Source organism: Scyliorhinus torazame, chromosome 6, assembly GCF_047496885.1.
Source record: "Scyliorhinus torazame isolate Kashiwa2021f chromosome 6, sScyTor2.1, whole genome shotgun sequence".
In the NCBI taxonomy this organism is placed as follows: Eukaryota; Metazoa; Chordata; class Chondrichthyes; order Carcharhiniformes; family Scyliorhinidae; genus Scyliorhinus; species Scyliorhinus torazame.
Genome location: NC_092712.1, coordinates 181,395,472 through 181,417,189, shown reverse-complemented (window position 1 = coordinate 181,417,189; position 21,718 = coordinate 181,395,472). Strand labels below are relative to the sequence as shown.

General features: G+C 43.2%; 1 protein-coding gene across 3 annotated transcripts in view; it reads left to right on the top strand.

Moving 5' to 3' along the window:
* The window catches only part of dgkb (diacylglycerol kinase, beta), a 1,346,936-nt gene that overhangs the window by 1,102,193 nt on the left and 223,025 nt on the right, over positions 1-21,718 (top strand). The gene's annotated exons all lie outside the window — the stretch shown is intronic.

The window sequence follows — 21,718 nt, the reverse complement described above, 5'->3', positions numbered from 1 at the left end:
CTTACAAACTAGCTCAGTACAGTCATTTTGTGGAGTCACTTTGCGACTAACAGGAAAATCCATGCAATGTAAATGCTGAGTGTGGACTTCAAGAACATAAATGAATCAAAACCAATATAAATAAACCTAAAATCTGAAGAGCAAATTTGAGATTTTCTAATGTTAGTGTAATTGATTTCAAAATATGAACATTCATGCGCTAGAATTGTAAAGTGTTTATGCAGGTCAGTCTAAGGAGTGAAAAGGAATATGATTAATTTCATTCTACATTCTTGTAAGTAATTTAATTCAATAATCTTTATTGTCACAAGTAGGCATACATTAACACTGCAATGAAGTTAACGTGAAATGCCCCTAGTTGCCACATTCCGGCGCCTGTTGGGGTACACGGAGGGAGAAATCAGAATGTCCAAATTGCATAACAGCACGGCTTTTTGGACTTGTGGGAGGAAACCGGAGCACCCGGAGGAAACCCGTGCAGACACAGAGAGAATGTGAAGACTCTGCACAGACAGTGACCCAAGCCGGGAGTTGAACCTGGGACCCTGGCGCCGTGAAGCCACAGTGCTAACCACTGTGCGACCGTGCCACCCACCTACTGTGCCGCCCAAGCAAGATGTGCTGAAAAAATGTATACAAACATTAATTGGAAAATTGTAACTTCAAAAGAAACTGCTGGTTGGAATTATCTGTTCTGGAGTCTAACTTGGGTGACGAGTGGAAGTGAGGGTGATTTCTCGTTGGCGGTGGACTTCATTTTGAGAGGGAACTTAATTCCAGTGAGCCGGCCTTTCAATGAGCCTGCATGACATACTAATGCATGTAAAAGGGCTTCCTGATGAACAATGAAATGTGCCTCTGCACCCAGACAGAAATCTAGCCCAAGATAGGGAAGGAAAGAAACAAGGAGGGGAGGAGAATATTACAGTGCTGGCGGGAGAGGATATATTCTATAAGCCGAGAAGCAAAATCAGCCCTCAGTTCCTATGCGGTGGAGGCTAGATAGAATAAATGAGGAGAAACCATTCCCATTGGTGGAAGGGTTGCGAACGAGAGGACACAGAATTAAGGTGATTTAAGGCAGAATTAAGGCAAAATAACCATAGGTAATATGAGAAAAATCTATCTTTTGGAGAGTAACATCTGGAATGCACTGCATGAAGACAAGTGGTGCAGTTGTGGCTTTCAAGAGGAAACCAGGTATGCATCTGAAGGAACAAGAAAAGTCGGTTATAGGGAAAAGGCAGGGGAGTGGGACTAACTAAAATGCTGTTGCATTGAGTCAGCAAAGGCTCAATGGGCCGAATGGCTTTCTGTAATGTAATCATTCTATGATTCTATAAAGCAAGGAAGTTAAGGATGACTGAAAGAAAAAAACATGCTATGTGGCAAGCCAGAGGATTGGGAACATTTTAAAAATCAACATAAGATGACCAAAAAAAAATGAAGAGGGAGAAGATAAACTATGAGGATGAACGAGCAAGTGATATAAAAACAGATAGTAAGAGCTTCTTTAAGAAAATAAAAAGGAAAAAAGAGGCCAAAGTGAACATAGGCCCCTTAGAGAACGAGACTAGAGAAATAATGATAAGCACCCAGGAAAAGGCAGAGTAGTCAAATAAATACAAACAGCGGGATTTACTGCTCCCCCGCCGGGTCGGAGAACCCCCGGGGGGTGGCGCGAATCCCTCCCCGCTGCCCAACGCCGGCTGCCGTATTCTCTGTTACCGGTTTTCGGGCGGGGTTCACGCCACGCCGGTCGGGGGCTGATGGCAGCGGGTTGGCAATTCTCCGGGCCCCGATGGGCTGAGCGGCCGTCTGTCTTTGGCCAGTCCCGCTGGTGTGGATTAGACATGGTCCCACATGGTGGGGCCTGGCAAGTAAGTCGGCTGGTGCGGTCCTCAGGGAGGCGTGGGGGGATCCGACCCCGGGGGGCGGGGGGGGGGGGGGGGGGGTCCCAACGGTGGCCTTGCCTGCGATCGAAGCCCACCAATTTCTGGGCGGGCCTGTACCGTGGGGGCACTCCTTCCTTCCGTACCGGCCCCTGTAGGGCTCCGCCATGGCCGTCGCGGAGAAGACAACCCCCTGCGCATGTGCCAGAATATGCCGGCGGTTCCGCACATGCGCGGGATCACGCCGGCCTTTTGGCGCATGCGTGGACCCGCCGCGCAGTCTCTTCGGCACCGGCTGGCGTGGCGCCAACGCCTCTGGCGTCCACCTAGCCCCCGAAAGTGCGGAATTCTCTGCACTTTCGGGGGCTAGGTGGACGCCAGAGGCGTTGGCGCCACGCCAGCCAGTGCCGAAGAGACGTTGTTGACGCTGGAGTGGTTCGAGCTGGTTTTCCCACCGGCGTGAGGACTTAGTCCCTGGAAAGGAGAATCCCGCGCTTTGCGTCAGTATTCACGTAGAAGACACGAATAAACATTCCAAAAAATACTAAATCTAGGTGCAAAAGCAGGGGGGAGAAAATAAATACAATAAATATCTATCATTTGACAAAAAGTACTTGGAAAACTAATGGGGCTAAAAGCTGATAAGCCCCAGGACCTATTGGATTGCATCCTAGGATATTAAAAGAAGTAGCAACAGAGATGGTGGATTCACTGGTCGTAATCTTCCAAGAATCCTTAAATTATTGAAAAGTCCCAGAGGATTTGAAAAGTGCCCTTATTCAAAATAGGAGGGAGACAGAAAAACTATAGGCCAGTTGGCTTAACATCCGTCATTGGGAAAATGTTCGAGCCCATTATACAGGATGTAATAGCAAAACATTTAGAAATACATAAAATAAAATAAAGTAAAAATAAGTAAAGTCGCCTTAGTCCCAGATAACCATAGGCTTTCCCCTTTGAGGGGGAGAGCTGCACTGGTGCTCATTTAACCTGAGGATCACCACACCTCAGGCGAAGGGCAAGGTTGAGAAGGCAGGGCCTTCATGCAGAGGCTTCATAAAGAGAAAATCATGCCGTACAAATTTATTAGAATTCTTTGAGATTGTAATGAGCAGGATAGATAAAGGGGAATATAATAAACTTGGATTTCCAAAAAGCGTTTGATAAGGTAGCACACAAAAGGCATATAGACGGGTTAAGTGAATGGGCAAAAACTTTGCAAATGGAATATCGTGCAGGAAATTGTGAAGTTATGCAATTTGGAAGGTAGAATAATGGAGCTGACTATTATTTAAATGGAGAAAGTCAGCAGAATGCTGCAGCATAGTGGGATTTGAGGATTCTCGTGCATATATCACAAAAGGATGCTTGCAAATTCAGCAGATGACAAGAAAGGCAAATGAAATATTGGCCTTTATTTCAATGGAGTATAAAAATAGGGAGGTGTTGCTAAAATTAGGCACTAGTTAGACCACACCGAGAATACTGGGCTCAATTCAACTAAATGGGAACAAAGTCCCACAGCAAGCGCGTTTAGCCACGTGTTTCCTGGCGCTTGCAGAGCCAAGAAACACATGGCTATTCAATGCAATTTGCATTTTATAAGGGACCTCAGCCGGGCACTCGCAACTGAGGCCACACATAGCCCCATCTTGTACATTGGGGAACTCCGCTCGCCGGAGCTCCTCAGTGTAGTGAGAGATTAGGACGCCATTGTTAAATGACGTCCCAATCTCTGAGGCCCCCGAAGCGGTCCCCTCCCCCTCCCCCAGTGAGAACCCTTGATGAGAGGATCACCGCACCCCGCCAACACCCACCCAGGGCACCCCTGGCCCAATCACACATGCCAACCTGGCACTCTGGCAGTGCCCATGACTACTGGCAGTGCCATCTGGGAATCTTGGCAGTGGAGGCTGGTACCCAGGTGGCATTGCCAGGCACAACCCTGCACAAAGAGCATGCAGCTGAGGGCCTCCAATCCCCTGGGATACTCCCATAGTGCCGTTCCGTCAGGTCTCATTTGTGGGGCCAGTGCTGAAAGGCGCTTGCCCGAGTTCTCTGAGGCGAAGGCGATGAATACCAAAGCCTCAGGTACCTTGGGAATCTGCACATTAGAGTGAGACTTACCTTCTCGCTTTAATATGCAGATTTGCCAAAACGTGATCCCCGTCCACAATGGGCAGGATTTAGATCGCAATGCCTTGCGAGATCACGTTGGATCACGAGGCATTGCGAGCCTTGTAGATCCCACGAGCAGGGTCTCCCGACTTTTGGATTTGGATTTGAGTTTGGATTTGGATTTATTGTCACATGTACTGACGTACAGTGAAAAGTATTGTTCTGCATACAGTTCAGACAGATAATTCCAGACACGAAAAACACAGGACATACAATAAATACACAGTGTAAATACATCAGGTGAAGCATACGGAGTGTAGTGTTATGTAGTGGAGAAGATTTGTGGAAAGATCAGTTCAGTCCATAAGAGGGTCATTTGGGAACCTGGAACAGCAGGGATAAAGCTGTTTTTGAATCTGTTAGTGCGTGTTCTCAGACTTTTGTATCTGCTGCCCAATGGAAGAGGTTGGAAGAGAGAGTAATCTGGATGGGGTGGCTTTGATTAAGCTGCCCGCTTTCCCAAGGAGGTGTCAACAGAGTCATTGGAAGGGAGGTAGGTTTGCGTGATGGACTGGGCTGTGATCACGACTCTCTGTTGTTTCTTACGATCTTGGGCCGAGTAGTTGCCATACCAGGCTGCGATGCAGCCAGACAGGATGCTTTTTGTGGTGCATCTGAAAAAATTGGTAAAAGTCAATGTGGACATGCCGAATTTCCTTAGTTTCCTTAGGAAGTATAGGTGTTGTTGTGCTTTCTTGGTCGTAGCATCGGCATGGGTGGACCAGGACAGATTGTTGGTGATGTGCACATCCAGGAATTTGAAGCTGTCAACCATCTCCACCTCGGCCCCATTGATGCAGACAGGGGTGTATACAGTACTTCCCTTCCTGATGTCAATGACCAGCTCCTTAGTTTGCTGACTTTGAGGGAGAGATTGGTGTCATTACACCACACCACTAGGTTCTCTATCTCCCGCTTGTTCTCTGGCTCATCGTTGTTTGAGATCCGATCCACTCTGGTCGTGTCATCAGCAAACCTGTAGATGGAGTTGGAGTCAAATTTTGCCACAAAGTCGTGTGTGTATATAGAGTACAGTCGGAGGATAAGGATGCAGCCTTGTGGGACCCCAGTATTGAGGACTATCGTGGAGGAGGCGTTGTTCTTTATCCTTACTGATTGTGGTCTACGGGTCAGGAAGTCGAGGATCCAGTTGCAGAGGGAGGAGCCAAGTCCTAAATTTTGGAGTTTTGATATGAGCTAGGCTGGGATTATGTTGTCGAAGGCGGAGCTGTAGTCAATGAATAGAAGTCTGATATAGGAGTCGTTGTTGTCAAGATAAGACCATAAGACATAGGAGCAGAATTAGGCCAGTCGGCCGATCGAGTCTGCTCCGCCATTCAACCATGGCTGATATTTTTCTCATCCCCATGAAATGAAATGAAAATCACTTATTGTCACAAGTAGGCTTCAATGAAGTTACTGTGAAAAGCCCCTAGTCGCCACATTCCGGCGCCTGTTCGGGGAGGCTGGTACGGAAATCGAACCGTGCTGCTGGCCTGCCTTGGTCTGCTTTAAAAGCCAGTGATTTGGCCCAGTGTGCTAAACCAGCCCCTGATCTCCCGCCTTCTCCCATAACCCCTGATCGCCTAATTGATCAAGAACCTATCTACCTCTGTCTTAATGATACTCAGTGATTTGGCCTCCACAGCCTTCTGTGGCTAAGAGTTCCACATTTCACCACCCTGTGGCTGAAGAAATTCCTCCTCGTCTCTGTTTTAAAGGATCATCCCTTCAGTCTGAGGCTGTGGCCTCTGGATCTAGTTTTTCCTTCTAGTGGAAACATCCTCTCCAAACCCACTCTATCCAGGCCTCGCAGTATCCTGTAAGTTTCAATAAGATCCCCCCTCATCCATCTAAACTCCGAGTACAGACTCAGAGTCCTCAACCGCCCTTCATTCCAGGGATCATTCTTGTGAACCTCCTCTGGACCCTTTCCAAGGCCAGCACATCCTACCTTAGATACAGGGCCCAAAACTGCTCACAATACATCCCTGCTCTTGTATTCTCACCCTCTCAACACGAATGTTAACATTGCATTTGACTTCCTAACTGCCAAATGAACCTGCACGTTAACCTTAAGAGAATCTTGAACTAGGATGCCTAACTCCCTTTGTGCCTCTAATTTCCTCAGCGTTTTTCCATTTAGAAAATAGTCTATGCCTCCATTCTTCCTGCCAAAGTGCATAACCTCACACTTTTCCACATTGCATTCCATCTGCTACTTCTTTGCCCACTCTCCTAGCCAGTCCAAGCCCTTCTGCAGCCCCCCTGCTTCCTCAATACTACCTATCCCTCTGCATATATTTGTGTCATTTGCAAACTTAGCATCAGTGCCCTCAGTTCCTTCCGCTAGATCGTTAATGTATATTGTGAAATGTTGGGGTCCCAAGACTGACCCCTGAGGCACCCTGCTAGTCACCAGCTGCCATCCTGACAAAGGCCCCTTTATCCCCCTCTCTGCCTTCTGCCAGTCAGCCGATCCTAGATCTATACCAGTATCTTACTCTTAACACCAAGGGCTCTTAACTTATTGAACAGGCTTCCATATGGTACCTTGTCAAAGGCCTTCTGGAAATCTAAATAGATCACGTCCACTGGTTCTCCTTAGTCTAACCTCCATGTTACCTCCTCAAAGAATTCTGACAGATTTGTCAGACATAACCTCCCATTGGCGAAGCCATGCTGACTCAGTCCTATTTTATCATGCACTTCCAAGTACCCCGCAATCTCATATTTAATAATGAACTGTAATGTCTTACTAATGACCGGAGTCAGGCTAACAGGACCATAATTTCCCGTCTTCTTAAACAGGGGTGTTACATTAGTCATTTTCCAGTCCTCTGGGATTCCTGAAAGATCACCACCAAAGCCTCCACAATCTCCTCAGTTATCTCCTTTAGAACCCTGGGGTGTAGTCCATCCTGTTCAGATGATTTATCCACCTTCAGATCTTTCAGTTTCCCCAGATCCTTCTCCTTAGTGACGGGCTGTACACTCACCTTTGCTCCCTAATTCTCCTGGAGTTCTGGTATCCCACTGGTGCCTTCCAACATGAAGACTGATGCAAAGTAACTTTTCAGTTCCTCTGCCATTTCTTTGTTTACTATTATTACTTCTTCAGCCTCATTTTCCAGTGGTTCAATGTCTATTCATGCCACTCTCTTATATTTCATATGTTTAAAAAATGTCCTATCTTCTTTTATATTACGAGGCAGCTTGCATTCATATTTCATCTTCTCCTGCCTTATTGCTTTTTTAGTTGTCATCTGCTCGCTTTTAAAGGCTTCCCAATCCTATGTCTTCCCACTAATCCTCGCCACTCTGTATGCTTTTTCTTTTTCTTTTAAACTGTCCTTGACTTCCCTCATGGATGCCTTGTCCTCCCCTGAGCATATTTCCTCTTCCTTGGGATGAATCTCTGCTGTGCCTCCCGAATAACCCCCAAAACTCTTGCCATTGCTGTTCCACTGTCTTCCCTACTAGGCTTCCCTTCTAATCAACTCTGGACAGCTCCTCCCTCACGTCTTTGTAGTTACCTTTATTTAATTGTATTACCATTATACCTAATTCCAGTTTCTCCCTCTCAAACTGCAGTGTAAATTCTATCATATTGTGGTCACTGCCCCCTAAGGGTTCCTTCACATTAAGCTCCTGAATCAACTCTGCCTCACTACACATCAGTAAATCCAGAATTGTCTGATCCTTAGTGGGCTCTACCACAAGCTGCTCCAGAAAAACATCTCTTTGACATTCCACAAATTCCTTTTCCTGTGATATGCCATGCCACCAACCTGATTTTTTCCAGTCCATCCGCATACTGAAAACCCTGTGATTCTTGTAATATTACCTTTCTTATGTGCCTTTTCTATCTCCTGATTTGTTTCCTGCCCCACATCCTGACTACTGCTAGGTGGCCTGTACATATCTCCCATCAGGGTCTTTTTACCTTTTTGATTCCTCAACTCTACCACAGGGTAGAGTTCTGTTCCTATATCGCTCCTTGCTATCGATTTAACTTCATTCCTTACTAATAATGCAACCCTGCCCCCTTTGCCCATCTGCCTGTCCTTTCGATATGACACATATCCTTGTATATTTAGATCCCAGCCCTCACTCCCTTGCAGCCACGTCTCTGTGATGCCCACAACATCGTACCGGCCAATTTCAATGTGTACAACAAGCTAATTTACCTTGTTCCATTTACTGCATGAATTTAGGTACAACACCCTCAGTCCTGCATTAACCACCTCATTTCTCATACTTGTCACCATTTTTGCTCTGCCTGAAGTTTGATTCCTGCCACCTACTATACTCTCTGTTCTATTATATGTTCTAGAAACTTTACTAACCTATCCTGAGCCCTCAGCTCCTTGAACCAATTTAAAGTCCTCGTTATAAATTGCATTTCTGCCTCTGTAGTGCTTATGTAGTTACATTGTATATGTTGTGTTGCCCTATTATGTATTTTCTTTTATTCCCTTTTCTTCTCATGTACTTAATGATCTGTTGAGATGCTCGCAGAAAAATACTTCTCACTGTACCTCGGTACACGTGACAATAAACAAATCCTATCCAATCCAATCTCCATTAACTTTGATTTTCTAATTTTCCACATAACTGAACACTCCCCCCCCCCCCCCCCCCCCAACCCCCACACCTGCCCGATTATTTAGTTTAAAGCCCTATCTACAACCCTAGTTATGCAATTCGCCAGGACCCAGGACCCAGCATGATTCAGATGAAGATCGTCCCATCCGGAACAGCTCCACGCTTCCCCAGTACTGGTGCCAATGTCCCATGAACTCAAACCCATTTCTCCCACACCAATCTTTGAGCCATGCATTAACCTCCTTAATCTTCTATGCCAAGTGGCTCAGGTAGTATTACTTTTTTAGTTCTGCTTTTTAATTTAACTCCTAACTGTTCATACCCCGTTAGCAGAACTTCAGTCCATGTTCTACCTATGTCGTGGATCACGACAACTGGATCTTTACCCACCCACTCCAAGTTCCTCTGCAGCCCAGATGAGACGCACCAGGGATCAGTGTAAGGCCAGCGAGATGGCGTCTGCTGCGGACCAGTTGTGGCGGTTTGTGAATTGCAGTTGATCAAAGTATTCTGAGACTGTGGAGTTGATGTGTCACATGGCCAACCTCTGAAAGCACTTCATGATAAATGTCAAGGCCACCTGCCGGGAGTCGTTGAGGCATGTTGTCCGGTTCTTCTTTGGCACCGGTATGATGGTAGTCTTCTTGGAGCAGGTGGGAATCTCAGAATGGAGTAGGGGGAGATTGAAGATGTCCGCGAACACACCCGCCAGTTGGTCCGCGCAGAATCTGAGTGCATGACCAGGAACTCCATCAGGACTCGATCAGCCATGCTGCGCCGCGGCAAGCTGCTTTTCAGGCGCAGCGTGGCCATTGGATCACGCCCACTGTAAACAGTTTTGGTCCTCTTATCTAAGGAGAGATGTACTGGAATTGGAGGTAGTCCAGAGAAGGTTCACTAGGCTGATCCTGGTAAGGAGAGATTTTCTTATGAGGAGAGGTTAAGTAGGTTGGGCCACTCCTCATTGAAGTTTAGAGGAATGAGAGGCGACCTTATTGAGACATATATAAAATTGTCAGGGACTTAACAGGGTAGATGTTGAGAGGCCGTTTCCCTTGTGGGAGAGACTAGGACCAGAGGGCATAATCTCAGAGTAAGGTGTCTCCCATTTAAGACAGAGATGAGGAGGACTTTCTTCTCTCAGAGGCTAGTGAATCTGTGGAATGCTTTACCGCAGAGAACTGTCGAGGCTGACAAAGGAATCCACTGACTCTTCCGAAACCTGCAGCCTTTTCTGAAAAAGTAGCGCTCATAAGTTTAATTCACATGTGTCTTACAGTGATTGTCAAACGTCTGGAGCACCATGCTTTACTCATTTTTGTTCTCATCTACATTAAATTCAAACAAATTGAATAACTCCAATGCTTGCGGTCCAGCCAAATTTAGTAGGAGAGCTATCTTATGCTGGTCTGATGCATTTTCTAGCGTGGAGCCTGAAATAAAGACTTTGAACTGTTGCTTAAAGAAAGTCCAGTTCTAGCATAAATTACCTTGTGTCTTGAAGTGGTCAGGCTCTTTGAGGTCTTCCATCTTCTGATCAGTCTTTACCAAAGATTTTTTTTTTTGAGATGTAGCTTCTGGATTGCTTTCTTCAACCTCCAATGCTATTCTAACTAATCTAATTTCCGTTTCATTTGAAGGAATAGACTCCTGGTACCATGTGGTGTTCTTTGTGTGCTGATTCAGGATGGATTGCGTAGCGTTCCACAAAGACCACAGTATAGCTTTTACTTGATCAAAGCTATGATTTTCTTTACACTACTAAACTGAGTTTTGACACTTAATCCTGATTAGAATACAGAATTGATCAATAACATCTGACTACACTCACCGACTGCTAATCTCACTCACTGGTATAACTTTAATCGAACCTTCTCACACTAACTGCTCTGAAGACCTTGCTCTAGCTGTCTCCTGCTTACTCCTCCCCGAAGGTCTTGCATCACTGTTTTATATCGTACTCTCTGCAGCTCCCTCTAGTGGCTGGTCATTGTACTACATTAACCCTTGTAATGCTGATAGTTATGACAATACCACAGATTGTAGATTGGATAAGACCCAATGCTGCTGAATCAGTGTTGCTAGTACCAACCAGACTGTTTGAAGGGTTAGTAGAAAGGAGTCTCTGAGGATTTTGTGTCATCAGAACTGTTGTGGCCCAAGTGAGAGAGTGTTTGTAGTTGTGCGCCTGAACAATGGTAACCATGTCCTGTGAGTTCAGATAGAATATAGCTGCTGGTGAAGGTGATTCAAGGGCTGAAACGATTAAGTGGAAAGTGAGAGATCCTACATAGTGGAGGCTGAGTTGGAAAGATTGTAAGATTGCATGTGTTTCACATATATGCAGAAAGTAACCCGAATGCTTGTAACTGCATGATTGTTGTATCGACTAAAGTGAAATTTACCTTTTTATTTGAAGTATCCTGCATCTGTTAATTAATATTTAAATTTTGTTGATTTTTGATGGTTTGTTATGGTAAAAAAATTTAAAAGTGAAATCTAGTCCAGTAATTTTCCTTCCATTGGTGTTGTGGTATTCCTTTCTTGTTAAAAAGTTATTGGTCTCTATAGGGATCGTAACAATGCTTCTCTGGCCTGATTATTGTCTTTGCTCTCCATTCGGCCTGTTACTTATGTCAAAGTAGAAAAAGAGGAAATGTGCCCCTCCAGCTTCCTAAAAGTGGTGTGCAAGCCTTTTTCTTTTAATTTGTTCATTTGTGTCCATTTTTCTGAATTAATTTAAAGAAAATGTGCCTGATTTGAATGCTGTGGAAACGTCAGAGGAATAGCCCAGTTACTTTGCAGGTGCCATCAGAGACTACTGAAATGTAATGCTTTAAAAGATTTCAAATAAGATTTACAAAACCACACAACAAATGAAGCCATTTCAACATTTATTATCACTTCAGAGCGGCAAAAGTAGCAAAGCAATGGGGACAACTAATACTATAGAAAAGTGTTATTTCTTATCAGTGTGAGTGGGAAATGCCTGCAGCAACCAACAACAAATTGTCATCCAGAAATTCTAAAGAGTAGGTCAAAGGAAAGTTTAGGAAAGGGAAAGCAGGCTTTGACAAATGTGAATTTGTGTATTTCCAATATACTCCTCATAAATGTTATTAAAATATTACTGTGTTTTTTTTCACTTTAATAATGCAGTGGTGCATTTAGATTTTTTCTAATCCAATAAAGTAGATTTTGAGAAACCGAGGCTTAGTCAAATAATTACAGCACAAAATTACCTGCTGAGTTCAATACTGGGTGTTAATGGAAGCCCTACCCAGTGGCTGCTAACCCACACGCCTCTTATTTTCTTCTTATTTAAGTAATCTCAGTTAATTCTGGAGACCCCAGACCCTTTTAACTTAACCACAGGAGGCATTAGATTGCATATTTATCATACCTTGCATGAATCTCACTTAAATATGTATAAAGATATGACTGACATGAATTAGTTAGAATTCAGATGCTGTGCACCATATTTTGTACTGGACTCCCGACTGTTTGACATTTCTTCCCTGTCAAAGATCAAATTATTTTAATTTAGCTTGTAAATTATATGATGTTATGGCTGCTTTCTGGGAATTCCCCATGGTCAATCAACTTTTGTTGTTCCTGCTACATGTCAGTGTAAGAGATATAATATGTATGCAAATACGGTTCAAAAATATATGTGTTTCCAATTGCCTCGTCTTTTCTTGCACAAATCCTCCACACTGAGACAGTAGGAGTCCTGACAATTAATTTGCTAAGGCCACTGTGTATTTAACTAAGTGTAGTTTTGAAGGGCCAAATGGTCTCCTTCTGTGCTGTAAGGTTCTGTGACAATTAAACCAATGCTGGTCTCAGACCACATTGCTGACAACTGTGCACAATTATTCAATATTTCATTGAACTGACTGATGTGGGCTACTTTTTAAAACTATACGTTACAACATTTTGAAACTAATCCATTCAGTGACAGATTTGAGTAATATATTCAGGTAATATACATCTCTGTGCTTTAGTAAGGAACATATTTTCTTTTTAATTCTTGAGTAGTTAAGCAGATTGTTTGGTAATATGTAAACAATTTACACGGAGGTGCACATACCATTATAACTGTGTTTACGCAATAAAGATCTAATCCATAATTTTAACAGAAAAGATTTGTTATCAGAGTGCTACATAGAATTCTAACAATTCTCTCGCTGCTTGTTTACCAGCATCAGCTTAGTCCAGTCAACAACATTCTTGCCTCAGTGTCAGAATACTATTCATTTAATCTCCAAAACACCTACCAAGCAATACCAAGGGGGTACTGCAAAGTAGAAGATGCTTTTTTTGTATGCATTGCTAAATCGAGGTACTGTTGAGGACTTAAAAGAGCCAAAACATTATTTACTTATCAGAAAAAAGTTCTTCCACAATCTCTCCAACTGAACTTCCTCAACTAGCATAACAAGAACTGGATAAATTGTCAATTTTCTCATTTGCTGCTTGTGGGACCTTAGCCTGCACAACACATTTGTCATAGAATTGTACAGCATAGAAAGAGATCATTCAGTACCTGAAAAGCATTTCAAATTTACCACCTAAATGGCTTCCACTATGCTTTCAGGTCATGCATTCTATTTTTTATTTTTTATTTAGAGCACCCAATTCATTTTTTCCAATTAAAGGGCAACTTAGTGTGGCCAATCCACCTACCCTGCACATCTTTGGGTTGTGGAGGCAAAACCCAAGCAAACACGGGGAGAATGTGCAAACTCCACACAGACAGTGACCCAGAGCCGGGATCGAACCTGGGACATCGGCGCTGTGAGTCACAGTGCTAACCACTGTGCCACTGTGCTTCCCCAACTGTAAGGATTATTAACATGCTGTTAGACTGGCACAACTTGATGAAAGGTATATCTAATGTGAAGATCAGACTTTGCTCCCATAAGACTGTGAGTGGTCACTCCAGCCAGTACAGCCATGGATAGATAAATTGCAACAGATGAATTAATGCAGCTGAGGTCAGGTACATTTTAACTTGTGTTGGTTTCCTTTCCACCAACTGCAGCACAGTCTATTAGACATGACCTCAGCTAGCTTGGTTAATAGTTGTGCTAACAAATCACTCTTGACAATGTACGTTGAAGTTCTTTCCCAAAGTGCGTTATATTTTTTATACTTCTCAATATTTCTTCTAAATGATGTGTACTCATTCATCAGTTGAGAGAGGGTGGAAGGTGGTAATCAGAAAGAACAAAGAACAAAGAAAAGTACAGCACAGGAACAGGCCCTTCGGCCCTTCAAGCCTGCGCCGACCATGCTGCCCGTCTAAACTAAAATCTTCTACACTTCCAGGGTCCGTATCCCTCTATTCCCATCCTATTCATGTATTTGTCAAGATGCCCCTTAAACGTCACTATCGTCCCTGCTTCCACCACCTCCTCCAGCAGCGAGTTCCAGACACCCACTACCCTCTGTGTAAAAGAATTGCCTCGTACATCTCTTCTAAACCTTGCCCCTTGGACCTTAAACCTATGCCCCCTAGTAATTAACTCCTCTACCCTGGGAAAAAGTCTCTGACTATCCACTCTGTCTATGCCCCTCATAATTTTGTAGACCTCTATCAGGTCGCCCCTCAACCTCCGTTGTTCCAGTGAGAACAAACCGAGTTTATTCAACCTCTCATCATAGCTAATGCCCTCCATACCAGGCAACATCCTGGTAAACCCTCTCTAAAGCTTCCACATCCTCTGGTAATGTGGCGACCAGAATTGAACACTATACTCCAAGTGTGGCCTAACTGAGGTTCTATACAGCTACAACCAGCAGGAGGATTCCTCAACTATGTTTGACCTGACACCATGAGACCTCTGGAGTGCAGAGTCAATGTTGAGGACTTCCAAGGAAATTCCATTCTGACTGTATACCACTATGCTGCCACCTCTGGTGGGCCTGTCCTGGAAGAGATGGGGAAGTCTAGGACATGTGCTTAAAGGTAGTGAGCTGTGAACATAACCTGTGGGGTGGCACGGTGGCACAGTGCTCCGATTTCCTCCCACAGTCCAAAGATGTGCAGTTCAGGTGGATTGGCCATGCTAAATTGCCCCTTAATGTCCAAGGATATGTAGGGTTTGGTGGGTAACGCGAATAGGGCGGGGGCATGGGCCTAGGTCGGGTGCTTTTTCAGAGGGTCATTGCAGACTTGATGAGTCGAATAGCCTCCTGCAGTGTAGGAATTCTATGACTATATGAAGTGTCGTTGCTGGACCAGTCTATGGAACACCTTTCCCAACGTTTGTACAAACCCCAGATTTTATAGCACTCAGATGTTACTGAGTAGATCTTTGCAAATAGAATGGGCTGCCTTTGTCACATCCATGTCCTATGCCTAAGTCAATACCAGAGGTCCAATGAGTTTTATTTTTATTACTTTGTTGTTGTGGTCTGACACAGCTGAGTAGCTTGTTAAGCCATCTCAGAGGGCAGTTCAGAGTCAAATGGACTGCTGTGGATCTGGACACACATATAGGCTAGGCCAAACAACAAAAACAAATTCCCTTCTCTAAAAGACATTTGTGGACTAAATGTTTTTTTTTCATGGCAATGTAGTAGCTGCATGGCCGCCATTACTGCTGATGAACTTTTTTACTCCAGATTTATTTCCTGAAGTGAATTTAAGCAGTGGGATTTGAACTGATGTCTCTGGATCATTTGTGCAGGCCTTTTGATTGCTAGTCTAGTAATGTAACCACTGTGCTACTATTCCAGTTATTGACCATATTGCTGCACTGTCTAATATCATAAAACATCTGATATAATTTTAGACCGCTATTTTTCATATCAAGGATAAAATCTTTTCATAGCCAATGTTTGCTTCTGTTCTAACGCGGCCTGAATATTTATGCAGTCTTACTATTGCCAGAAAAAGATTAATTATAGTCTTAAAAAAGATTGCATGGTGCTGCTTGTGCTGAAATGGAAAGAACTATAATTGGCAATGTTCTGCAGTAAACTGTGCACTATTTGCCTTTTATTTTTCTGCCGACATAACTAGTTCTTTAAACCAGCTGATTCATCTCCTTTGGTCCAAAAATAATACAGTAGGATTGGACTTATAATGGGCAGTTCGGACAAATAGGGAAATGATCCCTGCTAGGAATAGCATTTTCAAGGCAATAATCCTTACAGGATTAGGATTCACAAATTATCAATCAGCACCCACTGTGACATTTGTTGGAAACTGAAATCCCATAATATAAATGTACACAAAGATCCTTAAAATAAGAAATGAGAGGAAAATGTGCACAGCACAATTTCACAAGGTTTGTACCATGGCACTTTCTTTCCACACAATTTAGTTTTCATCAGCTGTTTCTGTTCTGGAGATAAAAGGGTAGGAGTGCCTTGCCACAAGTCAAGTAGGTGTAACCCCTGGATGATATAATCAGGGACTTTGCCAAAACAGTTGGAAATCATAGTGCTTCAGCTTCCTTCTGCCACTCGTCCGTGACGGACCCCTGCAGCAGTGGTAAAGCAGGTGGAAACTTGACTTTTTTGCCAATTTTTCAATATTTAGTATGCATGATAATGATTACCTGCCAGCTGGTCAATTTTGCTGATTTCACTCATGTGACAATTGTTGTTGATGATATATTTTGATTCCAAAATGCTATCCCCCGTTGCCTTCTTCCTGTGACCTGTGTCAACAACCCTTCCTTCAGTAGTTGAGCAGTACATCTGTGCCTCCTTTATATTCCCCTTTACGATACAAGAGTGGAAGTTGACAGCAGTAAGATTACTTCCCCTCTTCTTACTTTCCCATCAAAGATTTGGAGGCATTCCCTTACAATTTGGCATTACAGTACCACTTCCCCCAAGTGCCAACACTGTATAAATCCTGCACATGCTTGGGTTTGGAAGGGTGCTTGCCAACAAGTCATGTAGCTTTTGTTCCTGAATCTCTCAAAGCAAGGGCAAACAATGACCCTGTTGGTGTGATCGTGTTCCCATGAGTCATTGCCTTTGCCTGTGAATATTGTCCGAAATATATTGAAACTGAATTAGTCTCAGAATGTGTACAGCTCCATTCATCAAACTTTCTGTTCAATTTCTTACCTCAAAGAAATCTCCTCTTTCCTGAAAAGTGCAGATTGATCTAATCAAGGTATTTTTATTTCTTTGTTAATTTCTAAGTCAAATTTCCTTTTAAGACAAATTAAAACTTTTCATCACGCAGGACAATGATGAATGAAAAAAACTTGAATTTGCACAATTCTCCTACATAGTGAGAATATCTGAAGTGCTTTACATTAATGAAGAAGAAAGCTGCGTTGAGCAAGCAGGAAATAGGAAATGGTAAGTTTTAGGTTTGGATAAGAGAGATTTTGAATAAAAGATTATGAAAGCGGGCTTTGAAAGCAGTGGACACAGTGCTAAGGCTGTCCAAACTAGACAGCGAATTCCAGATGAGAGCAGCATAGTTGTTGAATGACTGTCCAGAAATGATGGTGAGGGTTAAGGGGGCTTTGTATTAAAGAAGCACAAAGCATGTGGGGATGTAAGGTTGGTAGAGATTGCAAGCATGGGGGAGGACCATGGAATGAATTGAAAGTAAAAATGGGAATTCTGAAGTCGTCATTCTGGGAAACAGAGAGTCAATTATATTTCGAGGGGGCAGGGTTGATGGGACTGTGGAACAAGGGAAAAGACTGGGCATATTGGGTGAATAATAATTTGTGGCAGTTGTGTTTGATGGTGAGCTTCAAGGTGATGAGATTTTAGACCCAGGGTTTGATAGAGTGGGCAGTTTTGCAGACATAAAAAAGAGCAATAATGGCAATTCGACTTACGTTGAATAAGGGGCCTGAACATGAAACATGAGGCCGAGGCCACACATAGCCTCGTTTTTTTATAATGGGGAGCTCTACTCGCTAGAACTCCCCTTTGTGCAAAAGATTTTAAAATGAGGTGCCGATATCCGAGGCCCTGAAAAGAATCCCTCACCTTCCCCCACAGCCTTCCAATATACCTATGGCAGATAGATAAGAGTGGAAGACTCTCCTGGTTATCCATGCTTGATGTGAAGTGGCGTCCCTCAAGCAGTAGTCCCTGGAAATAAGCTGGCAAACTGTTCCAGGAAAAACTAACCATGGAGTGAGATGTAAGCACATTCCTTGTCTGCCTTACATATTACTGGCTATGGTAAGAGGACTAAATAAAAAAAGAAAAAAATCAAATCAGGTGAAAATAATGAACTAAATTTTCCTTTTCTCAATGTAGGTCAGATGCTCAACATAGAACCCAAAGGATATTCGCCCCATTAAAATTGAAATGAGTATTAGGTGGTTCAAGAGCAAATGGTCTTTCTGCTGGGCCAGACTACTGCCCATGCAGTGAAGACAAAAATTCAGTTCAATATATTAGCTTCTGATCAAATTCCTTCCACCCATTTAACAAGCCTTGTGGAAGCATGGATACTCTCGAAAATGCAAGTTTGATCTTTGAAGCAGCAACTGAATTATACAGTGATTTAGTTCAGAGAAAGGTTGACTCCGCTACTAGAAACTTCAAAACTACCTTCAGTTAAATGAGCATTGGAAAAATCTCATCATTTTTTCTCAGTTTTATCATTCTTGCCGCGTCACCCCATCGAGGGTGGTTTTATTGATGGTGAAATGCTATTCTCTGCACCTGTCCCTCTGAGCTACAGCTGGCCTCAGCTCCTCAACTGTAAAGCAAAGCAAATTTAAGAACCCCTGTGGATCTTCTATTTAGCAGGATTACTCTTCACTTAAAGATTAAACACAGCATGTTAACTTTAATTACTGTTATAGAGATTCAGAAATGAATGAATTAATTCAGGAACAATTGCGATGTATCATACTTCCAATAGATCAGAATTTTTGATTAATACTGCTCCAATGGATCTCGTAAGGGTGGTGGCAGGACCGTCAGACTAAAAGCACTTCCAGAGCGAAATGGTCCCTTTCAGGGTGCTGTGTGAAGTTACAGTGTGGGTTGGAGATGGGGGTTAAGTAGATAACTCTTACTCTCACCCCGCCAACAAAAAACAAGAATCCCCCTGAAAGTTTAGATAAACACTTGCGACATGAGAGCTGACACAAATTCCAGAAAAGGCCCCAGATTTTGCATGTGCAAAGATAAAAAAAATCAATTAACTTAAAATGTACACTGAAAGGTTCCCTCTGGAACTGAAGATTTCTTGTTTTCAGCCTCAGCCCCGGAAGGGCCTTTGTGTCACCGGGTGGAGCAGCCTTGGAGTCAACTTTCCTTAGACCCAAATCACTGCTGCTTATAAATATATAAATGACCCTGATCTTGCGGGACCACATAATGAGTTGTTGTAGGGTGTTAGATACCATTCAGTAGCTCTCTTCATAGTTTTAAGTAGGTGACCTGTGTGTATTTATTAACTTCAAGAACTATGTACATATATACAATAAAGGGTTCAGTCTAGTAGCTGTCTCCATGTTTGCTTGTGCACATGGCTTTGTCCAACACTAGACTGATCCCTAGGTGCAGGCCATATGTTATCTTCCATCACTGTGTACTGTACTCAGTCCCACATTAATGTGCCAGACCCTTACACTATACCTCCCCCTGCCCCCTCCCCCTGCAAGTCCTTATCTAAAGCATTTCAAGTTATTTTAATTTAGAACATAGGAACATAAGAACTAGGAGCAGGAGTAGGCCATCTGGCCCGTCGAGCCTGCTCCGCCATTCAATGAGATCATTGCTGATCTTTTGTGGACTCAGCTCCACTTTCCGGCCCGAGCACCAGAACCCTTAATCCCTTTATTCTTCAAAAAACTATCTATCTTTTTCTTAAAAACATTTAATGAAGAAGCCTCTACTGCTTCATTGGGCAAGGAATTCCATAGATTCACAACCCTTTGGGTGAAGAAGTTCCTCCTAAACTCAGTCCTAAATCTACTTCCCCTTGTTGTGAGGCTATGCCCCCTAGATCTGCTTTCATCCGCCAGGGGAAACAACCTGCCCTTCATAATTTTATATGTTTCTATAAGATCCCCCCTCATCCTTCTAAATTCCAACGAGTACAGTCCCAATCTACTCAACAAGTCCTCGTAATCCAACCCCTTCAGTTCTGGGATTAACCTAGTGAATCTCCTCTGCACACCCTCCAGAGCCAGTACGTCCTTTCTCAAGTAAGGAGACGAAAACTGAACACAATACTTCAGATAGGGCCTCACTAACACCTTATACAATTGCAACATAACCTCCCTAGTCTTAAACTCCATCCCTCTAGCAATGAAGGACAAAATTCCATTCACCTTCTTAATCACCTGTTGCACCTGTAAACCAACTTTGTGCGACTCATGCACTAGCACACCATGTCTCTCTGCACACCAGCATGTTTTAATATTTTATCATTTAAATAATAATCCCTTTTGCTGTTATTCCAACCAAAATGGATAACCTCACATTTGTCAACATTGTATTCCATCTGCCAGACCCCAGCCCATTCACTTAGCCTATCCAAATCCCTCTGCAGACATCCAGTATCCTCTGCACTTTTTGCTTTACCACTCATCTTAGTGTCAACTGCAAACTTGGACACATTGCCCTTGGTCTCCAACTCCAAATCATCTATGTACATTGTGACCAATTGTGGGCCCAACACTGATCCCTGAGGGACACCTCTAGCTACTGATTGCCAACCAGAGAAACACCCATTAATCCCCACTCTTTGCTTTCTATTAATTAACCAATCCTCTATCCATGCAACTACTTTACACTTAATGCCATGCATCTTTATCTTATTTTGTGTGGCACCTTGTCAAAGACTTTCTGGAAATCCAGATATACCACATCCATTGGCTCCCCGTTATCTACCGCACTGGTAATGTCCTCAAAAAACTCCACTAAGTTAGTTACGCACGACCTGCCCTTTATAACCCATGCTGCATCTGCCCAATGGGACAATTTCCAACCAGATGCCTCGCTATTTCTTCCTTGATGATAGATTCCAGCATCTTCCCTACTACCGAAGTTAAGCTCAATGGTCTATAATTACCCGCTTTCTGCCTACCTCCTTTTTTAAACAGTAGCGTCACGTTTGCTAATTTCCAATCCGCCGGGACCACTCCAGAGTCTAGTGAATTTTGATAAATTATCACTCGTGCATTTGCAATTTCCCGAGCCATCTCTTTTATCACTCTGGGATGCATTCCAGCAGGGCCAGGAGACTTATCTACCTTTAGCCCCATTAGCTTTCCCATCACTATCTCCTTCGTAATAACAATTCTCTCAAGGTCCTCACCTGTCATAGACTCATTTCTAACAGTCACTGGCATGTTATTTGTGTCTTCCACTGTGAAGACCGATCCAAAAAACATGTTCAGTTCCTCAGCCATTTGCTCATCTCCCATTATTAAATCTCCCTTCTCATCCTCTAAAGGACCAATATTTACCTTAGCCACTATTTTTTGTTTTGTATATTTGCAGAAACTTTTACGATCTGTTTTTATATTCTGAGTAAGTTCACTCTCATAATCTATCTTACTCTTCTTTATAGCTTTTTTAGTAGCTTTCTGTTGCCCCCTAAAGATTTCTCAGTCCTCTAGTCTCCCACTAATCTTTGCCACTTTGTATGCTTTTTCCTTCAATTTGATACTCTCCCTTATTTCCTTCGATATCCACGGTCGATATTCCCTCTTTCTACCGTCTTTCCTTTTTGTTGGTATAAACCTTTGCTGAGCACTGTGAAAAATCACTTGGAAGGTTCTTCACTGTTCCTCAACTGTTTCACCATAAAGTCTTTGCTCCCAGTCTATCTTAGCTAGTTCTTCTCTCATCCCATTGTAATCTCCTTTGTTTAAGCACAAAACACTAGTGTTTGATTTTACGTTCTCACCCTCCATTTGTATTTTAAATTCCAACATATTGTGATCGCTCCTTCCGAGAGGATCCCTAACTATGAGATCATGAATCAGTCCTGTCTCATTACACAGGACCAGATCTAGGACCGCTTGTTCCCTTGTAGGTTCCATTACATAGTGTTCTTGGAAACTATCGCGGAT